The 16131-nt window shown below is 41.2% G+C and overlaps 1 long non-coding RNA gene across 1 annotated transcript; it reads right to left on the bottom strand.

Moving 5' to 3' along the window:
* Positions 1 to 15092: 15092 nt before the first annotated feature.
* LOC311259366 lies at positions 15093 to 15915 on the bottom strand. The gene is made up of 2 exons (XR_014622856.1): positions 15517 to 15915; positions 15093 to 15442 (listed from the first exon to the last, which is right to left on the bottom strand). It is a non-coding gene; the product is annotated as an uncharacterized lncRNA (long non-coding RNA).
* Between the last annotated feature and the right edge of the window lie 216 nt (positions 15916 to 16131).

Raw genomic sequence — 16131 nt, 5'->3', positions numbered from 1 at the left:
CCACTCTATTATACAGTTTGGTGTGAAATCGGTTTGTTCAGAGATGCACATAGTTGTTTTTTTCACAAGCTTACAAAAGGTGATTTAAAAAAAACTAATAAATACTACAGGCTGTGAAAGTATTTGAGTATCATTTCAGGAACTCAAATTATATATGACTCTTGACCCCGTTGTCTTGCCCCTGAATGCCAACAACAATCACATACAGATGAATATGCAGCTAACATAAAATAGTCCCACAGGATTTAACAAGACAAATACATGAGATGAAGACAACTTTTTCTGTTCCTCTTTTTTTTTTTTAACATGTGTATGGTCTTGTCTTGTCAGCATCTGTAGTAACATGTCTCTGTGAGATCACTACCTTTTTTTTAAGTTGTCGTAATTATCCTTATTCCTATAACAAAAAAACATGCTTCCCATTTTTATTCCCTTGTGTAGCTTTATGGCTATTCTACCCTGTCTTACAGTATTTTATTTGAGACTCTATGATTTTATGGCAGTACCAATCCATCAAATAGAAATATTTATGTCCTGAGCATCATTTAATACACTTTCCTCTAGAACATGCATATGAGGTATTTATGAAAAGTTACATTAAGTTCTGTGAGTTTGAAGAATGTTTGGCTTAACCCTCCTGTGGTGTTTGGGTCAAATCTGACCGATTTACAACTTCATAATATCATAACATTTTTATTTTTCCTCTGATTGTCTCAAGGCCTTATGATATCCTCCACACTAGGCATTTGAACATAACATTGTTGAACACCACTTTCATTGAATTTTGAGTGGTCTAATCAACTCTGTAACACCTGTGGTGTTCCCGGTCAAAAATGACCGGCACAGGAAATGAAAGGGTTAATACTAGATTATGTTCATCCAATAGATGGAAAACATCCCCATGCACACAACCAACACACCCACCCACACACACATACACACACACACACTCACACACACACACACACTCTCTCACACACAGAGAGAGAGAGAGAGAGAGAGAGAGAGATGACTATTCATGTTGGTTTTCTGATGTTCTGTGAATTTGGTCTCTGCTTTGATTCTTATTATAATTTTCAGTGTCTATTCTTTGGATAATCACTGCAGTTATTCATGTTCACCACTAGTTGGATACATTATTTACAGCATTAAAAGGTGTTAAATACAATCAAACACAAACACCAAAGTAAGGGGGGAGAAACAAACATAATACAATGGTTAATGGTAGAACTTGAATAGTAAAGTTTACACTGACAAGGTGATGGAAGGGGTGGAAGTGATGTTTCAGTACTGTTTCAGTGCTAAAAATGCTTTGTCAGGACCAAAAATGTGTGTGTCTATCAGGCCATTGGAAGACATATGTGATGCCTGGGCAGTAATGCATCTTCATACAGTACAGAAACCTCCAGACAGCTTGGAGATCAGACAGTGGTACAGACCAGAGCAAAGTAAAACAAGGCAGGAGGAAGAAATTGTGTAAGACAGCAAAAGCAAGCTGCTTGTCTCAGTGACATGTGAGCATTTGTTTGGTCCCTGCTGCACAGCAGGATCATCTTTCCTCGCTGCGATGTTCCTCCAAATGGAAGAAATCAGAAGAATGGCTGACCCCTGGGGGCTTGTCCCCCCAACTAAGGTCAAGCATTGCCTCCTTCCACCTCCGCCTGCTCACTTTCCTCCACTACCAAGAGGCCCTTGAGTCATACACACTTCTCCTTCACTGCACAGTAAGCCTTGAAGTTCTGGATATAAATTATCTCACGCTCCCTTGCTCTACTGACACAACCTGGAATGGGATGAAAATCCTTTCACAGCCATATCTCGCCCATCTCTATATCCAAAACATGTGCTTGGGTTCCTTCCCACTTCCCGGCATTTATTCAAGTCTGAGAGCACAAAATTTACTCAGAAAGAGAGAAGGAAAAAACAGGTCTGATCACTTCTTGATTTTTTTTTTTCATTTTTTTTTTTCAGCAGATTAATCAAATGCCTCTTATTACACAGATGATTGAGATCCAATTATTTGCTGAATGATATACAGTTTTAATTAATTTGAATTTACATTGCATGAGCCTGGAATTAATGTTTCTATTTTTAATCCAACGAAAATCTGGCGGGTGGCTCTGATTGAATTAATCGTTCACGCATCCTATACTCAGTGTAAACCGCTGTGGCGTGACATCAGCCCTGGGTCCTCCATATCCAGTGAGGGCGCTGTCTTCAGCCAGCTGCCAAGGTCAAGTTCCTGGCAGGGCTGTGATCTCCAGCCACCAGAGACACAATTAGAGTGGACAGAGGAGACAGATTACATAGCAGGGTGATATATTACAGCTCTGTCAAAATGAAACACACAAAATGGCCACAGCGACACCCAAAATGGCCTCTGGCGTATTTCCATAGTAGACTTGGGCTGTGTGCTGAACTAGTCTGACAGCTAGGCGGGACAGTTTTAGGCCACTACCCTTAAAGGAAAATTCAAAGGAAACTCCAAGGGAAAAGGCAGCTTTAATTTATTTTACATTGCTTCATCTCATCTCGACAACTTTTTATTCTCCTCATAGTTCAATGTAAAAAAAGAGGAGCTGTAATTGTCTCAACATAAGCCTGAGTTACCATATTTTAGTGACTAAAGGTTCATCCTGCAGGCCTTCAGTCCAGAGTTTGTGTGACTGTATGAGGTGGGGACAGGTCACCACAAAGGAAGCAAATGTGTCTGCAAATCATACTCAGATCTAAAGAACACATGGGCAAGATAACGTACCAAGCTGTTTGAACTTTTGAAACAATAAATGATAAACATATTTAATACATGTGTACTGATGTAAGTTTTTGGGGTACATAGATTGATTTGGTTTAAAAATTCTCTTTTTTCACTTTGTAGTTTTATTAAGTTGTTTTGATGTGTGTGTGTGTGTGTCTGTGTGTGTGTGTTTTTTTTTAATTATCAGAATAATTTCTGTCTGTGCTTCTGCTTTTATGCTGAAAGGCCTATTTCTTAAACACCCACCCCTGAGGTCCGATTCTAATGGTGGTTGACATCGCCTAATTTGTATATGGTCCTTCTCATTGGTTGACCGTTTTAAATCAACCAATGGCTGTCTCAATTAGCTTCATACATTAGCTAATATAATCATTTGAAAGTATAAAAGGTTTTGTTCGTATATGATTTAACTCTAGCCCTTGTAGTTGGCAGGCAAAAAAATTCTAAAGATGGCCGATGGGCCTATGCAGAGGCATTCTACACTGTGCACTTTGCACTCAGGATACATGGTTTTGCTCTTCACACAGAGTAACACAAGATTATATTTGAAAACACTGTAATATAATAGAGTTTTAAACAACACATGATGAGGTGATGAAGCTGTGCATAGAATAGGAAACCCCAAGATGGAGTCTAGACACTTGTGGTGGTGATGGAAAGATCCTGGAGATCTGACGACAGGGGAGCTGATTCAGGTGAGTAGAACTGGATATGAAGCGCTGGAGGAGGCTTGCAGGAATGCCTGGAATGACAGCTGACAGGAAAGGAGAGCGGTTTTAAGTTTGACAGCAGAGACATGATTGGCTGATAGTGTTCGTGGCAGAATCTGGTCGGTTAAAAGGAGAGGGAGTACATGAAACACCCCTGTCAGGTGAATAGAGGGAGTAGGGGGAAAGGTGAATGAAAGTCTTTCTGATTGAATGTATGCTGAGCTTCATTATATCATTTTTTTTAAAAATCCTAAAATTACATGTGTGGTGTGCAGTGAAGGAATATAACTAAGTACTTCTGCTTAACTGGACTTAAAGCAACACTATTTGACTAACTAACAGTTAATAAATTTGGTTAATAATTTTGATGGTACAGTGTCTTGTAACAGGTGCCTGTCACTTGTTTCTGCACTATGTAACTCCAGTGAGAGTGTAGGATCAGCGTTACATACATGTTTGCTTCGATACACAGGTTTATAACAGATAACATTGTTATGATGTAGTGAGTTCTATTAGTAATGTGCAGGTACATTACATCTGACAAACTGTTACAGACCTTGGATTTGTATTTACTACAGTGGTGTTGCACTCAAAAACTGTGTGGGCGCCAAATTGCACAAAATGCAAGTACATTTTTTATCAGATCATGTAGGACCTTTATTCCTATGGGTGCTTTTTACACTGGTGTGTTCTCTGCACATAACTGGTGACTCTAAATTACCCAAAAGGTGTTAATCTATAGGTAATATATAGTAGATATTTAGGTGATAATGTCAAGGATTATAGAAATGGTACACACCACCTGTGGTGGTCAACTACCTGCCTAAATGAAAATCATCCATTCCCTTCATCCATAGTCCACAGAAAAGTCTCTGTTTTGTTTTGGGTTTTTTTTCTTGAACTAACAGTGGATAATGTTGGCAATTTCAGGCACCAGTATATCAGTCACTGCATCCTGCTGCATCCTCAGGTTTAGGATTTGCCAGATTATAGAAAAACTGGAGTCAGGATTCAGATCAGCTAAAATATATAAACCGCAGTGGGAGGACTCCTCCCTTGTATTCATAAAGTTATTAAGATGATCAAATAAACAGTTGAATGTTCTCCCCTTCACTCTTTGTGTGGCGCCTCCTATGGCGCTGTTCTAACAGCATTTTTTAATGACATTTCATCCTGATATTATGTTTTTATTGTTGAATGTTGGCTTACCTCTTTCATTCTTTTTTTTACTTTACTATATGGACTTGGCCAATGGGAGAAAAGCAGTCTAGATATATATCTGGTTTTACAGCTGTTCCTAAAGTTTCTGTGTTAGAGGCTAAATTAGTACCGTTCGAGGTCAGAAGGTGATTAATTTTTTCTCTTTTAACATTAAAGAAGCTCAAAGTCATTTCTGCTGAGTGTTATAGGAATACAAGGATCAATAGAAATATGACTATGAAAAGCTGAAAAGAAACCTGGGGTTGTTATTTACCTCTACCAACGTTGAATAATAAGATGCTCTGGCATTATGGAGGACTTTCTTACAAGTTTTAAAGCTTTCCAGCCAGGCCAAACGAGATTCTTCCAGTTTGGTGGAGCGCCATCATTTTTGTGATGTCTGCTTTAATATTTTGATGAATGTGCCATGGAGGTAATCTTCTCTGCTTTATTGACGTCTTTTTTAGAGGGACAATAGAGTCAAATGTTATTCACACAGAGCCTGCAACACTATCAACAAAATGATCAATCTGGGAGGGACTAGGATTATCACAAGTGTCTTCTATTATACTGGGACATGATGCTGAATCTAAAGCTGATGGAATAATTTCATTAAACGTAGCTGCAGCACTATCAGAGAGACATGTGGAATATAAATCTTTGCCTTGTGGTGTGTAGTCCAATAACAGGAATCCAAAAGTTATTAAATAATGGTCTGATAAGAGAGAATTCTGTGGGAAAACTATTAAATGTTCAATTTCAATGCCATATACCAGAACAAGGTCGAGGTTGTGATTAAAACAGTGAGTGTGTCATGATTCTGGTTTTTGTTCTCTTATTTCCTGTTTTATTTTGAAATTGTACCCTCATGTGTCGCATGTTGCGTTTCAGTTCCTCCCTTCCTGCCTTCCTTTCCCTCACCTGTCCTTTTCCCGCCTCACTCCACCTGTACCTCATCCCCTCGTTTGTGTGTGTGTGTGTGTGTGTGTGTGTGTGTGTGTGGATACAGTCTTTGTGCTCCCTCATGTCTTTGTCAGTTCGTTCTGTGTTGCCACCCTGTGTTTCTCAGCCGTGTCATCTCCAGTGTCTCCCCTTGGTATGTTTCTGGTTTTTGTTCCTTGTGGTTTCATTGATTTGTACTTTGCTTTTGTTGCTACTTTGTATTTTGTCCTTTTGACTGAGTTTTGGAAACTAGTTAATTTCACCAATATTTTGTTACAATACGCTAGTGCTATTCCCCTCTGAGTCCAGGCTTGTCTGTTGTCAACATCCGGGGTCTGTAGGTTGACCTACTACCTCTGACCTGGTAGACCTGGTCATCTCTGAGCTGCGCGCGCACCCGCGACAGCCGGCTTGTTTACCTGTAGCTGCTACTGCTAGTTTGACCCCGGATGTTGATAACAGACAAGCCCGGACTCAGAGGGGAATAGCACTAGCGTATCATGACAAAATATTGGTGAAATGAACTAGTTTCGTGGCAGATAATGCGTTATAGAGGCTGCGCTTCAGTGTCCCGCCACTCGCATTATATGGATATACCTACACTGGATCTAATTTCATCCAAACGACTTCAAATGACACCAAAGTTATCTGGGTGAGTAAATGATCATATTTTATGGTAGAAATAAGGTCCAGGTTGTAAAAAACAGTAGTTATCCTTTAAGATTGCACTCATTTGAGTGACAGGCAACATCAAATGTATCTCCACCAACAAAAATAAAACCAAAGTGCATAGTATGGTACAGAATAGAATTAAAACAACATAACAGTGCATGGTATTTTATCAAGGCAATGTATTTCAAATTGCATCACTCAGTTTAGGTGAGCCATATCAATTGTTTGGAATTTCATTCATTTAACTAAAGGTGCATTCACACCGGACCTTTTATTTTTGTTGCTGGTGACAAGTTTACATATTAAGTCAATGCAAACGAGCGACTGAGCGGTTAATCGCTCAGGCGAAATATCGCTGGGGCTCCGAGCGACAGAGTGAAAAAACGCTCTGTCGCTCGAGATGAGAAACCCCAAGTCTCTGGCCGTCAGTCGCTTGTCGCTCAGCGCTGATTGGCTGCCGTAATCTATGTGTAACTATGACAACTACTGAAACCATGGAAACGTAATACAACTCCACCGGTCAGGAAGAGCAAAGCCGGCTTTACGTTGACACACACACACACACACACACACACACACACACAGCCACTCACCGGAGACAAATGGCCAGGCGCTCCTCAGCTGGGATGGAGCGCCTGTAGTTGGTGTCCAACCGGGCAATCCTGCCTCCGATTCTCGCCAACAGCTCGTCAAACTGGGCCGTTGTCAGCCGCGTATACTGCGTCCAGACGCAGCTCCTGGAATAGCCGGTGGTATTCACCGAGATCAGTGCGCATCTCGAGTATGTTGTGGACCCAAAACCGACGACACCTTTGTGAACGCACCTTAACAAACAACTTCAATTCCAAGTGCACCAACAAATACAAAACAAAACTGCATAGTATTCCCCTGAATAGAATTATAACAACATAACAGTGCATGGCACTTTATCAAGGCAAAACATTTCAAACCATTAAGTGCATAATATGAGGTGAATAACATGTTAATTGCATCATACTGTTCAAACATCAGTCCTCATTTCTTGCTTGACTAACATGCCTGTTACCTTGCATGTAGTTTGCCAACATTTGCCATCTAATGAGAGAAATGGCATTTTTTTGACTTGGCAAGAGCAGTGAAGTCAGGTGTATATGTTGTAAGGGCAATGCGCAAGCAGTGTTGCAGATGCTGGTCAGTGAGGGATATGCAATTGTGAGTTTTAATGGCATTCATGTGTGAGAATGATGACTCACAAGTGTATGTTGGGCCAAACATTGTCAGAAAAAAAAGTGCAAGACCCCTTGAACGTGGAAATTTCTCTCGGCTGACTTCATGGGTCCAGAATTTTTCAAAACCTGCCTGCTGCAATGACTGTCGCAAGTCATCTGACGACTGAATGTCAGTGAGTTCCAGTTGTAAAGACCCCTCATCCAATGACAATACCAGCTCCTTTCCTTTCAATGCAAAGTCTGCCTCAACATTCACACAGAAAGGGTCCTTCACAAATCTCATCACTTCACTGGAGATGCTGAAATCCTCAAACCTAGTGGCAAAGTTATTTTTCAATAAGTCAATAAAGCCTGACATCACCTTGGTAATTTGCAGGCCAGATTTCCTCAATGTGGGGAAGTGGAGCATCTTGCCAGGACAAAGATTAGCAGAGAAGAGTGAGAGCTTTCTTTGAAAAGCATGAAGTTTCTCCACAAGTTCTGAGACTGTTTTATCTCTGCCCTGCAACTCCATGTTGAGTTGGTTCAAATGATGGAAAATGTCGCTCAAAAAGCAAACAGCGGCATTAAACTCATAATTTTCCATCAGAGACAGAAACTTGCCAGCATTTTTCAATTTTGAAGACCGGAGAAACACCAGAATCTCCTCTCTTAGTTCACAAAAAAGTTTCAAAGAGTTTCCTTTGCTAAGCCATCTAATGTCATTGTGAATGAGCAAATCTTTACATTCAGCAGACATGTCAGTCAACAGCTTGAGGAAAAGGCGGTGCTGTAAACTGGAGGTACAACGGATGAAGTTTCTAATTGCCATGACAGATTCCATGGTCTCTTTTAACTCACCACTGAGCTTGGCAAACAGGAGGCTTTGGTGGATGAGGCAATGTAGAGATTTCACCCGCGGAGCCGCGGCTGCCATCCTTCCGGCAAGCCCCTGATCCCTGCCTGCCATCGAGGGTGCACCATCCGTCACCAACATGTTGACGTGTGCCAAATCCAAGTTGTTCTCCTCAAAGAATGAAGCAATTTTGGTGAAGAGAATCTCACAGGTAGTATGCCCCTCCATGGGAATTAGTCCAAGCAGATCCTCACGAAAACATTCCCCATCAAAAAATCACACAGAGGCACAGCTGAGCAACATCACTGTTATCAGTCGACTCATCCACAGCCAAAGACGTCACCTTGGCCTTCCTCAGCTTGTCCAAAAGCATCTCAAAAACATCTGATGCAAGGGATTTGACTCTCCTCATATTTGACGTGTCAGAAATTGGAATTTGCTCGATCGAATAGATAATGCTTTTTCGGGTTTTCTCATCTTCTACCACCTCCTCAGTGGATGCCAGCATACAATCTTGACTGTCTCTGAGTCTGTAAACGGCTTTTTCTTTTTGCCCAATATCCAGAAACAAGTCAGAGCGGTCAGAGCGCATCACTAGAGCGCGAATGGGCGACTTTGATTGGTCATGTGTGGTCCCCCAAAATATATGTCCGGCCGAAACAGGTAGATATTCTACCTGTTTTGACACCATGGCTTAAAGGGGTGCATACCGCCTCCTACTGCACGATAGAATGTACAATTAACCATAGTAATGCACTGTATGAGACTACCCATATGTAATGACTACACTTCACTCCAAGGGCCGTTACAAAATTCCTCAGGGGCCGGACCCGGTCCTGGGGCCGGCACTTGAATAGCCTGGCCTTACATAAATCCCATACATTATCTACATACATAGGCTGTAAATGTTAACTTACCCATATCACACAAACGCTGCTAAAAAATAAATTAAACAGTTTTCACAGGGTCCAAAAGCTGAAGACACAAGCCCAAACAAGGTCCAACATCTTGTTTTAACCACGAAGTTATGCAAGCCTACGCTGTATGTCCACTGCAGGTGTACCCACCAGAAAGAAGCACGTCTGCTCCGGGAGCGGTCCGCGTAGTGCCCAATGTAGCCAAAGCGGTTAAGCTAACATCTAGGGCTGCCCCCAAATAGTCGACCAAGCACTGGTCGACCAAAAAATCATTAGCCGACCAAAATTTCATTGGTCGATTGGTCGCAGAAAAAAAAAAAAAATAATTGGAGCCATGATTTGTCAAAATTAAGTCAAAATCTATGTGACTGGCGGCTGGCCTTTGTATAAAAGGCTGGAGGGCTTTTAATGTGAAGGGCCAAATACAGGAAGTTGTGACACTCACTCACTGTCAGTGTTTTTTTTAACGCGGCAGGTCCCTTCGACATCGCCGTTAGTTAACAACCATGTCAGGGAAGACCTCTAAAATTTGGGATCATTTTGACAAAAAGAAGGATGACCCCAAGAAGGTGACATGCAAACTCTGCAAAAAAAACTTCGCCTATCACTCGTCAACGACGAACGTGATGTATCACCTCAAACATGTAAGTAGCCTAGCTACCTGCCCATGGCGGCCCGAACGTTTGAAAGCAGAGATAAATACATATTATTATTGTTACTGTATATGGGCTAATATTAGACTATCCGTGTGTACTGGGGAAGCTAAATTATCCAGCTCACTGTGTTTTACTTATTGTGTAAAACTCTCTACAGGCGCATCCACTTTACTGCGGAGATGACACAGCGCCCTCCACCTCCACGGCATCCTCCACTTCATCAATGACGCAGCAAAAGCTCGTTATGAAACCCCCTCTTTCCGATAAAAGGAAAAGAGAGATCACGGACAAAATAGCGGTTTTCATTGCTCTCGACATGAGACCAGTAAACATTGTCAGCGGTGAAGGTTTTAAATAACTGGTTGAATTCCTCGAGCCAGGATACAGTCTCCCTAAACGTGATACTGTGATGCACGCGATTACAAGCAAATACACCACTACAAAAGAAACACTTATGGACAAGATTGAAAGCTGTACAGCACTCAGCTTCACAACGGATATATGGACATCTAACCAGATGGAAAGTTACATGACAGTCACAGCACATTTCATTTCTGATGACTGGCGACTGCATTCATTCATGCTGGAAACTAAAGTGTTGGAGGTGAGCCACACAGCTGCTAACATAGCAGAGTGACTCAGCGAGGTAATGGCAGACTTTAAGATCCCTGCAGAAAAAAGGGCCGCTCTTGTACATGACAATGCCGCGAACATGGTGTTGTGCACGGATCAGTCATCTCATAACCCGTCCTGGGGTAATGTCCAGGGAGTTCGTTGTGCTGGGCACACTTTGCAGCTGTGCATCAATGCGGCTCTTAAAAAAGATCCGATCTGCCGAGTCATTGCAGCTGCCAGACGTCTTGTTGGACATTTTAAGAAAAGTGCCAAGGCTACAGCAGCTCTTACTGACAAACAAAAACAACAGAAAGTTGTTGAACACAAACTCATCCAGGATGTCTCCACGCGATGGAACCCAACTCACTCCATGCTGGAGCGTCTCCTGGAACAGAGGTGGCCGGTCACAGCTGTTCTTTCCGACCCTGTTACCACCCACAGATCTGACCGCGATCTGGATCTCACCACGGCCCATTGGAGGATAGCGGAGGACATCGTCTCGGTGCTGAAGCCGATGGTCACACTCACCGAGTTGCTTTCGCAGGATGTTAATGCATCTCTGTCTGCCACACTGCCCATGCTCATAAACATGAAAAGACGCCACCTGTTGCTGCGCGATGATGACAGCGCGGCTGTGACCGCACTGAAGAAAACACTTACTGAAGAAATTGACAAGAGATGGGAGCTCAAAGGGAATTTCGAGGCCACCATATACATCCAAACTTCTGTCTTGGATCCACGGTTTAAAAGCCTGTCATTCCTCGAGGTAGAGAAACGGGACGAGGCTTACACAACGGTGTCGGATTTGGCTGAGAGTTTATCTCCAGCAGAAGAACCTGCTCAGAGAGAGCACAGCAGTGGAGATGAAAGCGAGCCTGGCCCTGCACCAAAAAAAGAAGCGGGAAAAGCAGGAGGAAATATCAATGTTGATGGCTACAGATGAAGAGCAGCAGGCAGAAGAACAGAAGAGTGAGATGAAACGATAGGACCGCTAGCATGGTGGCAAAAAAACGAGGACCGCTACCCGAAGCTGTGCCAGAGCAGCTAAGCGTGTGCACTCCATCCCATCCACGTCCACACCATCGGAGCGCATCTTCTCCAAGGCCGGCTTCATTGTGAGCAAGACGCGGAGCTCACTTCTCCCCGACAACGTGGACAAACTTGTGTTCCTTTCTCATAATATGAGAAAACTGAGAGCCGAGGGGATATGACTGTGAGTAATATGCTTGTGCAAAACGAAATGTGTGATTTACATTTTCATTTTCGTAGGCTACTGACTTAAGAAAAAATGTAGAAAGTTGTTAAGGCTACTTTTCCGTTTATTTGCACTGAGTGTTTCAGTTTGCGTAATACTTATTTATTCATTAATTCATGATGTTTGCCTATTTTATATTCATTGAGTTTTTATTTCATGTAAGGCTACCTCACCATTGGTCTGTTTATTTGCACTAATTATCCTAAGTATTTCAGTTTTGTCGAATGCTTAAATACAGCCTTGAAAAACGTTTTCAAGGCTGTATTTTATTTTTGTTTTGTTACAATCATGTTACATCAAGTTCATAACCTGTGTGATGTGTTTAAATAAATATTCAGAATGTTCCGACAGTCAGTCTCCTTGCTGATTTTTTCGGACACATTCAGAATTAGAGTCTGAAATAATTTGCCGGTGTCATTAACAGGCGGCAGACTTATAGCCGCGGCTGTCCGCACTTGTAAAATTAATGGTTTTAAGGCTCATAGTTTTGTTATTCAGTCGCTGAGGCTAGTATACTTGGGAAATATATATATATTATTATATAATAATTATATTTATATATAATTATATATATATATATATATATATATATATATATATATATATATATATATATATATATATATTTTTTTTTTTTAATATATGCGTCGATTAGTCGACTAATCGCTCTAAATGATGACCACTGGTCGACCAAGAAAATCCTTGGTCGGGGGCAGCCCTACTAACATCAACGTCCTGCACCACAACTAAAACAAATGGCACATTAAATAATGTTACTAGAGCTCTACTACAACTCTAACCTAGATTGAATTGGTCTATGATATCCACGCCATATCAGGAGTTGCTAACCAAATGTAGAAAGCAAATTAGCATCAGGCATAAACATTAACTTAATTTCATTGATGAATATAACTACTACCAAACTATGCACACTTTTTCCTATTAGCTGCCATTACGTTTCAAACTACAGTACTAAGTTACTTACCTTCAATAAATGCCAGAGAAAATAACCGTCAGTGTGGTCCTGTCCACCTTGTGTCCTGTGGCTGCAAATGGCAGGAAGGAATTAGGACCTTACCTAATTTTATGAGTTATATTAAGTCATTAAGACATGCCTTAGGAAAAAAAAATGTTTATGATTTAAAAAAGGAATATTGAGTTGGATTTATTTTATGTCTGTTTAATTATTGGGAAAGTAAAACAAATGTTAATAAATGGTTACCCATTTATATTAATTAATTGGGAAAGTAAAAAAGTGGTTATACATGGTAAACCATTTATATTAATTAAATTATACTTGATATTTGTGTCCAAACTAAGAGACCAAAGCATGGATTTTTACAGTGTATAAGGGTTGCGCTGGACATGAGTGAAGGACTGCAAGGTCACAACATTTCTCCTAATCCTGCCACCTTGGAATTGAATTAAAGACGAGAAAGCCTGCCATGGTTGGAATGATCAGAGAAACGAGCTTCAACTTCCCAGTGAACTTGTGGAGACACAGACTGGAACTGTATGCAATATTTGTTACATTTGTACAAAAACTGATATTAGTTGACTGCACTCATGAATGACACAGTATGACAATAAAGTTTAGAGATCATGAGTGACCTCAAACCTGTTTCTAAAAATTCAAAAGTCTGCACCTTTTATCAGCTGTCAAGTCTCACACTGAAATTCAAACACAGTTTAACTGATCAACGCATTGACCACATAGCTTGACAAACGTTTACACAATTCATTCAACTTTCAAACTTTATCAGGGAATAATGCATAGATCCTGATGAAAAAATCAGGTATATGTATGTGGCTCTCTTCATGAGTACAATTTGACGCAGATCCTAGATCTGGAGGGCTTCAATTATGGTTTAGAAGTTATGGATGTTTTAAAATGAATTGTGATGCAGGGTTATCCAGTTAGATTGGATGAGGCTTGATTGAATTAAAGGCAACTGTTGGGCCTTGGCAGAGGTATGAGCTGAGTGGAGTAGAGCTTTTGAAAGGAGTTGTACAAAATATAAACTAGATCTGTCATATTAACCTTTATAACAGAGATACTACTTGTCCAGTGTATCAGCAAACTGCAATAAAATATCCATGTCACCCCATCCAACACAACCACATGTTTACATGTATCCATATACTGTACAGTATGTGTGCAGACTATAGGATTTGTGTGCCTGGATTCCCAAGACATATTGTTGAACTGGCGACATCATTCTACCAGTAATGGATTAACCTGTGGAGCTGGTGATAAGCCTGGGATTCTACTTCTTCTCATTTCTCTGCCAAGTCTGAGGCTATCTGGTGCAGAGCTGAGGGAGCTGTAACAGTGGTGCTGCCTGGTGTCAGGGTGTCACTGATAGCTTCTTTAATGCAGATAAGCTTTTGGACTGCAGAGGAGAGAGGCTGGCAGAGACTGACAGGATATCCCCCCACACACCTCCACCTCCTCTTTCTTCCTCCAGTCAAACACAGAGGAAAGACCAGTCCTGATAGATGTCTTCTTACCTCAACCCAGGAAAGGGGAGGAATCTAAAGTAACAACGAAATGAGAAAGGGCTTTTTAGTGTTTCCCACCCTCACTCTAGTAAACTGACACATTTACAGCTAAAACACAAATTTGGTGAAACTCTGAAAGAGAGACATTCTAACAGAACCATAGCTACCATTGAGGGCACCAAGGTCATTTCCACTTGTAAATGTTTTTTCTTTAAATATTAAAGTGACAAACTACTGAAATACTTAGCTGTAATTTGTTTTTAACAAAGGTTGGTGCCACCATAGCTGAGCAGCCTCATGTGTGCATCTTGTTGTATTGTGTGACATGTAACAACTTGTAGACAGTCTGTCATTCTATGCACTCTGGATGATGGGGCTGTAACTTACATACACACAACACTTAAAAGATCATTAAACACTATGTTTGACTATAGTTTGCACTTCACAACACAAATGGCTGGGCTTAACAAAATGGTAGTTACAAATCTTCTGAGATTGGTGACCTTCAGCCGAATGCGTCTGATTGCCGTTGAAAACAGGAAGAGAAGACGTAGATGTCCTCAGATGTGCCCTTTTGTTCAGGTTCTCTGTGCAAAACATACCTGAGGAAAAGGGAGACGTGCTCTTCCTGTGAATGTGTGTGTGTGGGGGGGGGGGGGGGGAATCCAGCGCGGTAACCAATCCACCACACCAATGTTCCTCGGCATAGCCCATCTCACTCCTCACAGCCTCCTCTTGGACACAGAACCCCCATTGGCCCGAAAATAATAAGACCAAAAACTGTGGTCCACTGACAACCCTGGCAAGAATAAATAGGCGGCAAACTGTTAAGTTTTTAATTCAGCACAGGCCAAAATCAAATATATTGAATAAAAGATTAGCTAAATGTATTAGAATATACAAAGATTGTGAGAAACAAAAAAGGTACAGATATATGGAGAGAGTAAAACAAGAGGGCAATGATCCATGGGGGCCCAAGCATACGACAATCCATCCATTGTTTTCAGCTTTTCTGGGGTCAGGTAGCGGTGGCAGCAAGCTCATGAGGGTATGTCACTTGAGGCAGCAGTCAGACACGGTGTCATGTGCAGGCAGGACACAAACTGATGCTCCAAGCTGGGTTTCCCCACACACACCCAGTGGAACCATGAGAGACATGCTGTGCATTCCATCTGAAAGATTATGTAAATGAGATTTTTGGAAAAATGACATCCACGCTTTATGTAAAGGACCTAAGTCTTCCTACCCAGTTATCCACAGGTGTCTCTGAAGGGTCTCGTCTCCTGTGTACCTTCTCCCGCAGAAGCGGCACAAATCTGCCATGTTGTCTATTAACAGATATTTAAATTTCACACTGGTTCAAGTATATGCAGATTTTTCAGTTAGGTTGATAAATAGATTGAAGCTTACCCGATTGATCCATTAGTGTCAGGGCCAATTCTTTACAAGTGTGGTTGATGCCTACCTTATCTACTGGAAAATCAATCACCTGGTTTTTCAGCAGTAGCTTTGCAATTTTAAAAACACAGGTTCCTGTCAGTGCAATTCAGTTTGCACATTTAAAATGCTTCATAGGGTACATAATCTTATTTTGGAGACAATCACGCCACAGGATGTGGAATCCTGCTGGCGGGGATGTTGGACTGTCTCGCATGTCCATCTTGAAAAATTAACATTTTTCTTTTGCATGAAAGCGCTAAAGCAAAAAGGGAAAAAATTATTATGTTTGTTACTTGCACATCAGAAACCATTTAACAGACTTACTGAAATGCATAATAAATCCTGGATTTACTGACCTTGTTGAATCTCTGCACAGTTTAATTTGAGTTGGAGTGGCTCCAAAGGGGTGGAAAAATATGGA

The sequence above is a fragment of the Pagrus pagrus genome (genome assembly GCF_965226575.1).
Source record: "Pagrus pagrus genome assembly, chromosome: 7".
Lineage (NCBI taxonomy): Eukaryota > Metazoa > Chordata > Actinopteri > Spariformes > Sparidae > Pagrus > Pagrus pagrus.
This window is presented reverse-complemented; position numbering and strand designations above follow the sequence as displayed.